Genomic DNA, 15,603 nt, shown 5'->3' with positions numbered 1-15,603 from the left:
GAGGGTTGACATGCTGCGGGTTGTTAACCAATGTCATAAAACAATATGTGTACCACTCTTTCATGAGAAACTATTTATTCTGTAAGCCTTCACCTGAAGTACAGTAAAAAAAAAAAAAAAAAAAGAAAAAAAATCACACTAGGATTTTTTTTTTTTAATTCCAATTTCCAATTTTAACATCTTTTCCCTTCCTGGAGTTTCTTGCCCCATAGCCCTTACAGGACTGTTTCTCTGGAAACGCCTTGAATGTTTCTTGGCCTTCAAGAGGCTCCACTTTTTTTTCTCTCTCTCTCTGTCTTTAACATGTCTGCAAACTCCTTAAGGAATGTGCTGATGTGCATTTCTCTCCTACCTCCTTCCTTTAGACTGAAATGCCTATGTTGATGATCACTAAGAATACCTTATGAAAGAGTTGCAATTTTTCATGGGCGAGAGAGGTGAGGAAAAGCTTTATTATAATGAGACTCATGGCCTGGAATTAGAAGACTATCAAAAACTGAAACAGCTCTGTGTTTGTTTATAGTTTGTGATAAGGCTCTGTCAATTTCTTTTTCCATATGCCTAAGTCACTCGCAACTCTCCGTGCTCACTACCACCACCTTGCTCAGATTCATATCAACCTCCTGGGTCTCCTGCTAGCCTATCAGCCACGTTAACAGGCTTCTAATAGAGTTCTCATCAAGCTACTTCTCCCATGGGGCCCTGTTCCTAATGCTTCATGCCTAAAATTCTTGGTAACTTGCTCCCACCCTATATACCCAACTTAATTTTAATTCTTCTTTGACCTGCACCCTCTACTCTAATCAAAACTACTTGGTCTCTATGCCATTGCACATGTTATTCTCCTTTTCTGAAAATAATCCTTTTATCTTTTTCTTTACCCAACTACCCCGCATTCTTCAAGATCCTGATCAAGTTTCACCTATTCCATGAAGTCCTCACGGATCCCCTCTCCTCTTTCTTATATATTTTGTTCTACATGGCCTAACAGCTAACTAAGTACCTCCTTTCTCCTTTGTTATCCAGTCTTGCTTCCCTGCATTAGTTGCACATCTGGGATAAAACTGTACATGCCCATGTGCAGATACGTCATGTTCAGGACTGTCCTTGCGCTCCACTGCATGAAGCCCAGGGAAGAGGATGTGGTAGATACTCATGAAAAATGAAAACCGCTGACTGATTGTTTGAAATACCTTTGGAACAAGGTGCAATACCTTAAATCTTTATCTCTTAAATTTTAAGGGATTTGCCGGACAGCAAAGCTATTTTGTCTATGACCGTGATCATACCACCCTGAGTGCGCCCAATGTCATCTGATCTCGGAAGCTAAGCAAGGTCGGGCCTGGCTGGTACTTGGATGGGAGACAACCTGAGAATACCAGGTGCTGTAGGCTTTTAAAGGAGCCCTGGTGGCACAGTGGTTAAAGCGACTGACTGCTAACTGAAAGGCCGGTGGTTCAAAAACACCAGCAGCTCTGCAAGAGAAAGATGTGGCAGCCTGCTTCTGTAGAGATTTACAGCACTGGAAACCCTATGGGGTCACTATGAGTCGGAATCGACTTGACACCAGCGGGTAAAACTATTTTGGAATAGAACCCAGAAGAATCTCCCAGACTTGGTGGGAGGTGCAAATGGTAGGGTGTAAGACAAAAAAATTGGGGCTGAGGTTGGCATTGGCATTGAATATTAATGAAACAAAACTGAATTTTAATCTTGATGCTACCAACTGACTAGTGTGGCTGTGTGGTCTTGGACAAATGAACTTCTCTGAGTCTTAGGTGACTCATCAGCAAAATGACAATGACAACGCTATCACTTCAGTAGCTCTTGTTGACACTTACCTGGATAATGTACCCAGTGAGAGAATTAGTTGCCTACCCTGTCCTTCACAGATTCTTCTCTCTCTCTCAGTCAGATGGATTTAGTAGTCACAGGTTTTTGCTTCCTTCTCTTTCTTTCTAACTTCCTGGGAGTATGTCTGAGAGCAGAGTTAGGGAGTGGGGGACGTAGATTGACTCTCAAATGCAAAGGGTGTGTCTTCTATGCTCCTGGGACCCTGGGCTCAAACCTACCTGATGGTAACCAAAACCAAAACAAAACTTGCTGCCATCAAGTCAATTCCAACTCATAGCAACCCTATAGGACAGAGAAGAACTGTCCCATAGGGTTTCCAAGGAGCAGCTGGTAGATTTCAACTGCCAACCATTAGGTTAGTAGCCAAGCTCTTAACCACTGTGCCACCAGGGCCCCTGATGGCTAAGGAGCCACTCAATCTATTGGCCTGAGAATAACAGTCATTAGGAAAATGACCTCTCCCCAAACTCTCCAAGGATTCTGACTTTTCCTGGGCCCTATCAGCTGTCTGCTCTCTGCTCTCTTGACAAAGAAAGGTTTTAAACTCATAATGATAAAATACCTTGGAGAGGTTAAGAAAATGACCTTGACGGAAACAGTGAAGTCCTCACTGGAAAATTTCAGTAGAGGATGGCTCTCTTTCAAAGACGAAACCTCTTCTTATTTTTTTTAAATTAACAATAATACTAATAAAACATATCTTCAAATGAGGGTTACGACTCAGCTGTAAAACTTCACTAAGTCTAATTGTGAAAAAGACTTTGAAATAATAAACCTGGCTCCAAATTAGGAGCGCCTGCAAATGTAGTAATTTCTACCTAAGCAGCTTTGTGTCCAAACATGTCATTTGAGCTCCCCGGCAGACAAAGGAGAGTGCTCTCAGAAACAAGGCCTCCATTCAGCCCTGCGGCCTCAGGCGTTGGATTTCCACGCTGGGCTCAATAACATTTTCAGCCACATTAGGCACCAGCTTCAGACCTGGTGGGAAGCAAATTTAAGTGTCTCTTTTACTAAAAAACAATGAGAATGCTGTATTTCACAAAAGAAAGAAATTCTATCACTCATGCTTTGGCTGACCTGGAGTATTAACAATTAAATTTGACAGTAGTGGGTACTCCTCCATGGTGAATTTTAAAGGCACCTTTTGGACTGGCAAACCTTACCCCAAGGGTTCTGGAAAGGCCCCACGTCCCCTACCGAGCACAGGTTCTTTAACATCCTAGGAGAAAATATTTATCCTATTTATATCTATCTTTGTATCCTCAAATGAATAGTGTATACTCAAATAAATGAATAAATGAATGATCCAATAACCAAAGAAACAGCCCCATGAAGATTAGAAAAGCATGGATGACTAAAATTCACCAATTCATTCATTCATTTATTCACTCACTCACTTATTCAATTAACAGATATATACTGATTGCTACCATGTGCCACATATCCGGGATACAGAGTTAGCACGAAAGATCTGTGATAAGAAATACTGACATTAGGGGTGGGGAGACTCTAGTACACGCAGGTGGACAGGAAGAAAGACTTTCAGAAGCCAGGGAAAAGAGGAGAAAGGATGGAGCCATGGACACAAAATAGGGAACCAACAACGGGTAGAAAGATAGCAGATGTGGGGAAACCACTGGTCAAAAAAAGACCGAGAACAAAGAATTGAGAGGTGAATAAAGAAGTGTTAATGTCAACAAGGACTCATCCAGCCCAGATTGTCCAGCCTGGAGTCTTGGCTCTATAGAATGAGGTTGGGAGAGGAGAAATGAGGGTCTTTCAAGGTCAAAAGACCATGAACCATCTCTGTCCCATTTTAGGAGAGCAAAGTCTCTGAGTGTGGCAGCTGGGATGGGGATATCTCGGCTTGTCAGTCAGGTAAGCGCTGGACTTACAAGAGGTACTGGAGGCATCTAGCTGCCTCTTCGGCATATGTGAGGTGCCCAGATTGGCATTATGGTGTCCAGTTAGGTATCCATGGTTGTCAGCAGGCCAATAGGCCAGGTCAGGTTTGTCATGCCAAGTAGGGTGGACAGAAACTGCACGGGTGGAGATCTACCTACTCCAACAGAGCTTCTTCTTGGGTATAGTCTGAGCACTTGTGATAGGCAGAATCCTAAAATGACCCCCAAGATTTCTTGTCCTAATCTCAGGGTCTGGGAATATGATGGGATATCACTCACTGATTATGTTACATTACGTGGCAAAAGGCACTTTGCAGATGTAATTAAGGTTACTAATCAGTTGATTTAGAGTTAATCCAAGGAGATTATGTCTAATCTAATCACATGAGCCCTTTAAAAACAAAGCGTTTTCTCTGGCTGATGGCAAAAGGAAAAGGCAGAGGGATTCAAGCATGAGAAGAGTTTAATGCATGCTTTATGGCTTGAAGATGAAGGGGTTCACAAGCAAGGACCAAAGAGTAGCCTCTAGGAGCTGACAACGAGCTCCTAGGAAGCAACGAAATGGGACTCAGTCTTATGGCTGCATGGAACTGAATTTGCCAACAACCTGAATGAGCTTGGAAGTGGATTTTTCCCGAGAGCCCAGCCCAGCTAACACCTTGATTTCCGCCTTCTGATACCTGAGCAGAGAACCTGTGAAATCTGCCAGACTTCTGATAGACAAAACTGTGAGTTAATAAACATGTTGTTTTAAGCTACTAACTTCGTGGTAATTTGTTATGCAGCAATCGAAAACTAATACAACCCTCTAAGTGCCAGATATTGAGCCGGATGGTATAGAGTACAGTTGCGGTCTTCAAGGATTTTTGATCTCATGGGGACAATGAATGTGGGCTGGTGCAGGGAAATGCATGTTAAAGGCCAAGTGACTAGAACATGAAAAATCATCACAGGTGTTCTGAGAAGGGAGAGGGGCTTTGGGCTGTGGTGCCAGGCACAGTGTCAGGGACGAGCTAGGTAGCTCCAATTATAACATAAACCCAACATTTAGGCGGTCCTGGGGCCCCAAAGGAGCCATGGTGATGCAGTAGATAAGAGCTTGGCTGCTAACCAAAATGTCGGCAGTTCGAATCCACCAGCCGCTCCTTGGAAACCCAATGGGGCAGTTCTACTCTGTCCTATAGGGTTGCTATGTGTCGGAATCAACTTGATGGCAATGAGTCAAGTAGAAGCCCCAAAGATGCCCTTTCAAGGGATAGGTATACACATGGAAGTAATCCCCCCGCCCTTTTTAAACATCAAAATCATTGGGGGAAAAAAAAAACAAATCAAGAAAGTGAGACTTTAGTTAAAGAGATGATATAGGGCTAAAATATCCCTTGTTGCTAAAAACTAATGGGCTGTCCCCTGTGGTGTTTGTCACAGATACCATTAATAGATTGTATCCGTTTTGCTATAATAGATGCTGCTACTGCTCAATTATCTAAAACTCGGTTTCTTTTCAACTGTACTTGATAAAAAGCCAGCACATTAAAATAAAAGGAATGTTTAGGCACCCAGGGGAGATGAAGCTGTCAGCCAGCTGAGACAGGCCCTCTCCTGGGAATGGATTAGTTCCTTCTCTTTTTATCGCTGCAGACTCTTCCCCCAGACCCCTTCCCCATTATGGATGAGGACGTTAGTGAAGAAAACGTATCTGCAGGGACTTCTCCCTTCTCTGAAGGGTGAGAGGTAGGGAGGGTGGGGAAGGGTGGAGGTAGAACAATGGCAGATGAGGAGCGGGAATGTTTGCTGAACTGTAAGACCTCAGAAGTCCCCAGAAAGTTCACTCTCAGAAGGGGGCATTTACTTCTGGAACAGTGCATCCTGCCAATTAGCATCCCCAAAGACCTCAATGAAAGAATGGCAAAAACATCCATTTGCCTTTGCCAGGTAGGGCTGCCACATTAACAGTTTGTCTTGCTGTGACAGAGGATATCTCAGATTTATAGCACATGTGCTCTTTTCCTTCCCAATCCAAAATATCATAGCAAAGGACTGGAGATCACAGACCACAAAGAAATAATCCAGGTACAGAAAATGTTCATAATTGTACAAGTCAATTTTTTAGTTTCCATTCACTTATACCTCTCTTGAGTACCATGGAACCCATGTTGGAGTTTGGATACGGACAGGAAACTGAGGATGGGCCTGGTGTTGGTTCACTCATAGGGTATGACCCTCTCCTTGAAAGGGCCCCTTGCCTTCCCTTCAAGTTGTCCTGGGGATACTTTTGTACAGGGTGTATACTCAGCCCTTGTTTCCATGACTTCCTGTTACCTGTAAGGAAGTGTCCTCATGGTGGCCTGTCATGATGTGTTCCTGATTACCTTTCTGGTTTTACATCTGGAATTCTTCCACACTCACCAGTCATTGCAGGTTCCTAGGTGGTGCAGATGGTTTGTGCTTGACGATTAACCTACAAGTTGGTGGTTTGAACCCACCCAGCAGTACTGTGGAAGAAAAGGCCTGGCGATCTGCTCCTATTAAGATTACAGCTAAGAAAACCCTATGGAGCACAGTTCTACTCTGCAACATGGAGTTGCCATGAGTGGGAATCAACTCAGTGGCAAGTAACAATGACAACGAGGCAGGTATGACTATTCCCATTTTATAGTTGAGGAAACAAAAGCTTAAAGAAGTTAAAAAACTTACCTAGGATCACATGACTAGTAAGGAACAGAGTCAGACTTACTGTGTAATTTTTCTACTATGACTGCTGCTACTGGCATACTTAATTTTGTTTACAGTTTTAGCCTTACTTGATGTTATGGATTGAATTGTGTCCCCCTAAAAGTTATGTTGAAGTCCTAACCCCTGTATCTGTAAATGTGACCTGTTTGGGAATAGGGGCTATGGTGCAATGGATCGCTTTTATATGGCCTTTCTTGCCATGGTCTTGTAACTCCCACCAAATGACTGGGTGGGACTATGCAAATAGGTGCTTGTGGCCCACCAAGGGGATTGGACAGCTTGCTAATAATACAAATAAAGTGCATGGTATCCTTGTGGGGAAGGGACCATGCAAATAAGGTGTATGGAACCCTAACAAGAGGACTGGTCAGTTTGCCATCCCACTAGGCTGAAAAAGAGCCAATTCCAGAGCAGCGAGGGGCCTTTCTACCACCAAGAAGAAGAGATGGGAGTGCTGCACGTCCTTTGGACCTGGGGTTCCTGTGCTGAGAACCTCCTGGACCCAGGAGACAAAGACAGAGACCTGTAATGCCAGAGACAGCAAGAGATGGCAAGAAGCAGTGGCAGAGAAATGGTGGCAGCAGAGGCAGCAGAACCATGAGACCGGCAGGAGATGGCGTGGTGAGCTTACTGGCCCATGAAAGAGAAAGCTGAGTGCTTTCGGGCAGGAAGCTTGTTGGCAGAGTAGGGGTGCCTCTGGGTACTTGGCAGAGCTAGGCTCACTTTCCCATGGAGTCAGCTGAACACCTTCGGGCAGGTGGCTTGCTGGCGGAGTAGGGTGCCTCCGGGCACTTATTGGTGGAGCTAAAGACACTTGTAACACTTGTCTGATCAGGGCACAGGCCTGGCTGAGTGGTGGAAGGCTGGAGGGAGAGACCTGTTTGCGGGCATGGCTGAGAAGAGGCTGTCCTAATTGAAGAACTGTATTCTGAGTGTTCCTGAACCTAAATTGTAACCTATTACTTCCCTAGTAAACCTCATGATCGTGAGTATTGTCTGTGAGTTCGGCATGGCCATTGCAACGAATTATTGAACCCAACAGAGAAGTAGACAGTGCCATGGGAGGGATAGTTGGTGTCAGAATTGGTAAAAAGGTTAGAAGGAGGAGGCATGTCTGACCTCCGCCTCATAGGAATCAGTCTTGGGCTGTTAATTTTGATTCTCCTTTCTCCTCATGAAGTTAGAGCGGGTCAGACGCCTCTGCCATTGTCCATTTTACAGGGCTTTCTTTTGTTATGTTAACGAGGCTGTACTGGAATAGGGTGGGTCCTAAACCTAGTCCCTTCTGAATGGTGTCTTATAAAAAGAGCTAAACAGATATAGACACATACGTGAAAGAGACCATATGAGAATATGTCTACAAGCCAAGGAATATCCAGAGGCCTGATTTGGACTTCTAGCCTCCAAAACTGTGAGACAATACATTTCTGTGTTTTAAAGCCATCTATTTGTGGTATTTTTTTTTTTTTTTTTTTACAGCAGCACCAGGTAATTAAGACACTTGGGTTATACAATTATGCAAATAACCTATGCAGTCAGTCCCTCTAGACAAAATGTCTAGTGAAGCAAAAGAGAAGAGCAGGGTAAAGGGGAAGAGAGGAGATGATACAAAGAAGCTTTACCTGTGGACTGTTTGCGACGGGCACGGGGAGGATCCTGGGCTTGTTTAATCTGTTCAGGTTCGTAGGCTATTTCTGGTTCCTGGGGACATACAGAAAGGAGGTAGGGGAGGAGAGAAAAGAAAGCAGGTTCAAGATGGAGGGATTGAGTGGCCACACCTGGAATGCCTCACAATGGAGCCAGAACCCTTGATACCATGCAGGTGTTATGAGAAGTCGCTGTGCCAAAACAGGCATTCAGAAATGGGCTACACGACTTGGTTTCTGAGTGAGATTTCTCGTCTCAAAGCTAGTTTTCCTTCATGACTTGTTGTGAGGGCCAGAAGAGGTAAAAGAGGTGGAAAAAAATATCTGCCCCCAGATGTTGAAAACTTTGGCTCTCAAACTATGACTACGTTAGAATGGACTAGAGATGATGTTTAAAATGCTCTTTCCCAGGCTACCCCCCCGCCCCCCCCAGATTCTGATTCAATAGGTCTGAGTTGTGCTCAGGGATGTCCATTTTCAGCAAACTTTCTGAGTCTGATGCTGGTGTTTTCTAAACCCCTGCCTTCTCCTTTTTTGCTTTTGAGTAAATGTTGACCGTTTGGTCTCATATAGATGATTTTTTTTAAAGAAGCACCGTATGCACAGATGATATTGTTTTATTTTACGAACCAATCTGTTATTTAGCTAAAAGATGACATCATGGAATAGTTTTGGTTCAAGGTTTAAAGAGTATCTCAGGGCGATAAACTCAGGGAGTTCCCCAGTCTCAACCCACCCAGTAAGTCTGGACTTTTTAAGAATTTGAGTTCTGTTCCACATTTTGCTCCCATTCTATCCTAACAATGTATCTTAACACACCCTTTCATGTCAAGAAATATAAATTTACATCATACTTGTGGCATGGCGCCTGCCGCCCCTCCTCCATACCCTGCCACGGGAAGTGAAGACGGAGTTAGGTTTTGAGTCTCAGGGTGACTACACTTGGCAGAACCCTGACGGCGCCGAAGCACGGCTCTCGCTGACGCAGCCATAGAGCATCCCCCGGGCTCCCGCCCCCACCTCTCGGCGGGATTGGGGTTCAGGACTGACTCAGGCGCTGACAACCCCTCAGCCCTTGTGAAACCAGAGCTGGGCCTTTCAGCTGCGAAGACGCTGTCCCGGGCCCTCCCTTTCCCACAGGCTCCAGGTCTCCGGAACAATGCAAAGTTCAAATCTATGGCTACTTGGAGGCGCATTTGGGAACAATCAGGCGGCCCCTGACCTCCTGACCTCTGACATGTGACAACCCCCCACCCCCACCCCCCGGGCTGCCTTCCCTGCCACAGAGGCGCAGTGTGAATCCTTGAAACAAAAGAAAATGTGTTGTAGGGGCCTGTTTTTGAGAAGAAATTAAGTTAAAATATAATCTCCAGTAAATTTTTTTTTTACTTTTTAAAAAAGTCATTGGGATAATTGGCTTCAGTCTGAGAGATAAACAAACAACAAAGCGACTCCTTCAGCCTCCTGTTGGGGCCATAAAGAGGCCTTGCGTTTGTATTTTCCTGTTGCTTTTTATGACCTAAGGGTTGGTCTCTCTGCCGTTGGACTGCGGCGGGCACAAAGCCCAGCTAATCACAGACCAGTTTCGGAAATGAGGGTCTTGAATGGAATTTCCTCAACAAGCCCTCCGCAGTCTGCAGCTTTCTCACTGAGCTTCCCCTCTAGAGGGCTCTGGGCCCAGATCTGGGCAGGGCTGGAGAACAAAGGGACTATTTCTCTGCGTCTTCCCCGGAGCCCAGTGAGCCTCATCATACTCGAATTCAATAAAAGCAGCATCCCCATGCTAGGACTGCCAGGAAGAAATAAATCAACTGCTGCATACTTACTGGGTTTATATTGTGTAAACCTCTGGGGGGGTGGGGGGTGGGGTAAAAAATGTATATTGTAGATAAGAGCTTTGCCCTCAAAGAGCTTAATATTTAGTTGGAATGTCATAAATAATCACGGGGGAAGGGAAAAGTCAAATCACAATTCAAGACAGTAATACAAGGAAGGCATTATAGATTCGTTTGGCAAAGGAAAGTTACAGACCTTAAGAATTTAATAAATGTGAAATATTTGTTGAGCATCTCTCCTAGGCAAGATTTTTTTTTTCAGTTGCCTTTGAGTTGATTCCAATCCATAGCGACCCCATGTGTTGCACAGTAGAACTGTGCTCCATAGGGTTTTCAAAGTCGTGTCCTTTCAGAAGCAGATCACAGGCCTTTCTTTCAAAGTGCCTCTAGGTGGGTTTGAACAGGTAACCTTTCGGTTAGTAGTCAAGTACTTAACTGTGTTTGCCACCTAGGGACTTTTAGGCAAATCCAAAAAACCGAACCCGTTTTCATCGAGTCGATTCTAACTCATAGCAACTGTATAGGACGGAGTAGAACTGCCCCACAGAGTTCCAAGGCTGTAAATCTTTATGGAACCAGTCTTCCACATTTTTCTCCTGTAGAGCAGCTGGTGGGTTCAAACTGCCAACCTTTCAGTTACCAACCAAGCCCTTTAACCACTGAGCCATGAGGGCTCCAACCTAGGCAAGATAACCCACTGCCGTCCAGTTGATTCCGACTCATAGCGACCCCATAGTGTTTCTAAGGTGTAAATCTCTACGGAAGCAGACTGCCACATCTTTCTCCTGTGGAGCAACTGGTGGTTTCAAACTGCTGAGCTTTCAGTTAGCAGTTGATTGCTTTAACCACTAATGAAAGATAGGGGATTGCAAAAACCCTAAGGTGGTAATTTGTCTCGAAGGCAGCACCATCAATTCTTTCCTTCCTTGTATGTGCATGCCACCTCTTCTAAGAGAGATGGAGACTAGCTCTCCACTCACTTGGATCTGGACTGGCCTATCACTGCTTTGACAAATAGAACATGGCAGATGCTTTGCTATACCAGCTAGTTCCAGGCCTAGCCTTTAAGAGGATAGGCAATTTCTGCTTCCCCTTAACCAGCTGACATGCTGTGAGGAAGTCCTGATGGTTCTAGGGCCACAGCCCCAGCTGAGTTTCCAGCTGGCAGTCAGCACCAACTTGCCAGCCATGTGAGTGAGCTTAGTCCCTGCTTCTTATGGGGCTCCATTCTGACGACTCCGTCCTAAGTCAGTTCTGACGCAAGTCAAATACCTCGTTTTTTTTTTTTGGTTTTCATTATTATTGCCTTTTATTATCAGCATCTTTATAAATACTGTCTTTGTCTTTGGGTTTTGGAAACATTACATATAAACCTACAGACATATTTTAATACATATATACATACTTAAAAAAATACACAAATCAAAAAAATTTACTCCGACAATAAAGAAGAGGTGGATAATGTTGGCGTTTTGTCAGCTGCGCTAATAACTCCACTTGTGGAAGGTTCTGGATCATCTGGATTATCCCTGGGGATGGGGATAGCATTTCTAGTCAGGAAATTAGTGAGAGTTGTCTGTATGGTCCTTTTCTTTTTTTCTTCATATATTCAGCGGTGGTAGCATCTCACTGCTTCCCAAATCTGCCTGTCAACTTTAGCAAAGAGATCAGCATTGGGGTCCATGTTTTCAAGCAACTGAAGCCCCTGATTTAGTTTAGAAAAATCTTCAGCTAATCCTTTCACTGTGATTTTTTTTTTTGACAACGTCTCTCCTTCCTCTTCCTCATTATTTCTTCCTTCTTCATTATTTCTTTCCTGTTCAAAATCCATTAAGTCCTGCTATACTGGCAGTGTTTTGAGCAATATGTTGTTTGATTTTCTTGACTGTCGCTTCCATGGGCATTGATTGTGGATCCAAGGAAAGTGAAATCCTTGACAACTTCAATATTTTCTCCATCTAGCATGATGTTGCTTATTGGTCCGGTTGTGAGGATTTTTGTTTTCTTTATATTGAGGTGTAATCCATACGGAAGGCGGTAGCCTTTGATCTTCATCAGTAAGTGCTTCAAGTTCTTTTCACTTTCAGCAAGCAAGGTTGTGTCTTCTGCATATTGCAGGTTGTTAATAAGTCTTCCTTCAATCCTGATGCCTCGTTCTTCTTCATATAGTTCAGCTTCTCCGATTATTTGCTCAGCAAATTGGATAAATATGGTGAAAGGATTCAATCTTGACCCACACCTTTCCTAATTTTAAACCATGCAGCATCTCCTTTTCTGTTTGAATGACTGCCTCTTGGTCTATATACAAGTTCTGCATGAGCACAATTATGAGTTCTGGAATTCTCATATTTCACAATGTTATCCATAATTTGTTATGATCCACACAGTGGAATGCCTTTGCATAGTCAATAAAACACAGGTAAACATCTTTCTGGTATTCTCTACTTTTAGTCAAGATCCATCTGACATCAGCAATGATAGCCCTTGTTCCACATCCTCTTCTGAATCCAGCTTTAATTTCTAGCAGTTCCCCATCGATGTACTGCTGCAACTGTTTCTGAATTATCTTCAGCAAAATTTTACTTGCATGTGATATTGACGATATTATTTGATAATTTCCACATTCTGTTGGATCACCTTTCTTTGGAGTGGGCACAAATATGGATCTCTTCCTTTTGGTTGGCCAAATTTCTTGGCATAGACAAGTGAGTGCTTCCAGTGTTGCATCCTTTTTTTGAAATGTCTCAATTGGTATTCGGTCAATTCCTGGAGCCTTGTTTTTCTCCAGTGCCTTCAGTACCATTGGCTCTTGATCATATGCTACCCCCTGAAATAGTTGAACACCAACCACTTCTTGCATGATAGAATTTTTCACTGGAAATACTGTTTTTCAACAACATAATAGTGACTAGACATGCGGACTTTGCCAGATGGAATACACAGGAATCAAATAGACTACATCTGTGGAAAGAGACGATGGAGAAGCTCAGTATCATCTGTCAGAACAAGGTCAGTGGCCAACTGTGGAACAAACCATCAATTGCTCATATGTAAGTTCAAGTTGAAGCTAAAGAAAATTAAAACAAGTCCACGAGAGCCAAAGTATGACCTTGAGTATATCGTATCTGAGTTTAGAGACCATCTCAAGAATAGATTTGCTGCATTGAGCACTAATGACCAAAGACAAGTCAAATTGTGGGATGACAACAAGGACATCATACATGAAGAAAGCAAAAGGTCGTTAAAAAGACAGAAAAGAAAGAAAAGACCAAAATGGATGTCAGAAGAGACTCTGAAACTTGCTCTTGAATTTAGAGTAACTAAAGTGAATGGAAGAAATGGTGAAGTAAAAGAGCTGAACAGAAGATTTCAAAGGGCAGCCGGAGAAGACAAAGTGAAGTATAATACTGAAATGTGCAAAGGCCTGGAGTTAGAAAACCAAAAGAGAAGAACACCCTCGGCCTTTTTTCAAGCTGAAAGAACTAAAGTAAAAATTCAAGCCCTGAGCTGCAATATTAAAGGATTCTAGGGCAAAATATCGGATGATGCAAGAAGCATCAAAAGAAGAAATACACAATCGCTGTACCAATAAGAATTGGTCGACTGTTGTCTAGGGGGCAGCAATAGGAATGGAAAGTGACCCATGTCAAGACTTAAAAACAAAACAAAGGCTAATATTAGGATTCCATGGCCAGTGATTCCAAAGATTTGATGTCCCAAGAGAAAGTGGTGACACCATTAAATAAATTGGTAATGCAGGAAAGAGAGCCAGTTTGGGGAGTTTTGTACACTCAAAACGTTATTTGTGGAATTGGTACAGAATTGAGGAAGATGAATTTAGTTTAGATATGCTGAAATTGAAGGGGTGACAAAGAGTAAAGATGTCTAAAACATGCCCTGCCCTCATGCAGTTTTTAATCCTGAGTTCTTTCTCTCTGTTATACATATGCACACACAGTCATACATACATACATATCTGTACATACGTACACACACCAGAGAGCAAGTAAAGGTAGTACATAGTAAATAACAAAATGAATAAAGTGCCCCAACATTTGGTACTGAGAAAATACTACGAGTGATTGGAAGGGAGAAATCAATTGGCCCTGCAGCATCCGAAGGGTTTACGATAGAATCAGGGAGGGATAGTCCTGTAAGACATGCATAGAGGCTGTGATCCTGAAGACAGATGTCCCAGGGTATGGCAGAACTGTGGGAAAGAAAGATTATCACAGTCATTATACATTCTTTGAAAGCGTGATTTTTTTAATGACCACAGAATATTCCATCTCATGAATAATCCCAATTTACTGAAGTATCCTCTAATTTTTTTTTTACATTTATAAGGTCGATAATTTTGGCTACTGTAAATAACACTAAAACCTCTGTAAATTAATTTTTGCTTGCACCTGATCATTCTCTGAAGCTAGGTTTCTACGAAGGGAATTAGTGAGCTTTGTTGTTGTTAGTTGCTGTTAAGCCAATTCGGACTCATGGCAACCCCATGTGTGTAGAGTAGAACTGCCCCATAGAGTTTTCAAGGCTGTGACCTTTTGGAAGCAAATCACCAGGTCTGTCTTCCAAGGTGCCTCTGGATGGGTTTGAACGAACAACATTTTGGCCAGTAGTCAAGTGCTTAACTGTTTGTGCCACCCAGAAAACCAAAAACGAAACCCGTTGCCGTTGAGTAGATTCTGACTCTTAGCGACTGACCTTATAGGACAGAGTAGAAGCGCCCCATGGAGTTTCCAAGGAGCACCTGGTGGATTCGAACTGCCAAACTTTTGGTTAGCAGCCATAGTCTTAATCACTAAGCCTCCAGGGTTTCCGTGTCAGCCAGGGACTCTCTATATTTTGTAAATTTCCTAGATAGTATGTGTATTATTTTCCAAAATGATTTTTTTTAAGCAAAAGAAGTACTATGGCAGAAAGAATATTGTGCTCAAGCTAAGAAGACTGTTCTTGTTCCTGCTCTTCTGTTGACAGTATAACCTCGGACAAGTCACTGAGCCCCACTGGGCTTCAGTTACATTGAAACAAGGATCGTGATCAATGGCTCTCAACCCAGGGGCACATAACCTCCCCAGGCATTTAGAGAAAAGACTGCTCCTTGAGTCCCACCCCAGACTAACTGAGTCTGATTTTGTGGGCTGGGATATTTTTTAAAAGCCACCCATGGATCCTAATGTGCAGTTAAGGGGTGAGCACCCTGAACCAAAGGCATTAGCGGGCCTTGAACGTCAGACCTGGGAGAGCGTGACTGAGGCACACCTTTCTGTGTGTACTTGCTGCATCTCAGCTGCAGGTACCAGGTGGTCTGATTCATATCCATCAACAGACAATGAGTCAGAACCAAACAAAATCACGTCTTTCACAAGGGAAGCCAGTTTCTCCTTGGATAGAGAGAAAGAAGGCGTTATTTGTTGAGTCAGAACAGTAAAACCAGGCAGTGACTAGCTTTGGCTAACATGCAAGGCGCCCTCCCCGTATTAGGGAAGCGAAGCTGGTGGTCTTCCTTTTTGGGGGATTGTGGTTGAGGAGAGGGAGGTGGAGATGAGGCAGAAGGGGAGTGGTAGGCTTAGGCCTGCGGCCTCCTGCTCCCTCTGGGCTGATGGGGAGGTGCCAGTTCGT

The 15,603-nt window shown here is 43.5% G+C and overlaps 1 pseudogene; it reads left to right on the top strand.

The window, feature by feature from the left end:
* The first annotated feature begins 1,275 nt into the window (after positions 1 to 1,275).
* On the top strand, positions 1,276 to 1,394 carry LOC111821088 (uncharacterized; annotated as a pseudogene).
* The last annotated feature ends 14,209 nt before the right edge of the window (positions 1,395 to 15,603 follow it).

This window comes from Trichechus manatus, unplaced genomic scaffold (assembly GCF_000243295.1).
Source record: "Trichechus manatus latirostris isolate Lorelei unplaced genomic scaffold, TriManLat1.0 scaffold00063, whole genome shotgun sequence".
Lineage (NCBI taxonomy): Eukaryota > Metazoa > Chordata > Mammalia > Sirenia > Trichechidae > Trichechus > Trichechus manatus.
Note: the sequence above shows the minus strand (reverse complement) of the source record. Positions and strands in the feature narration are given on the sequence as shown.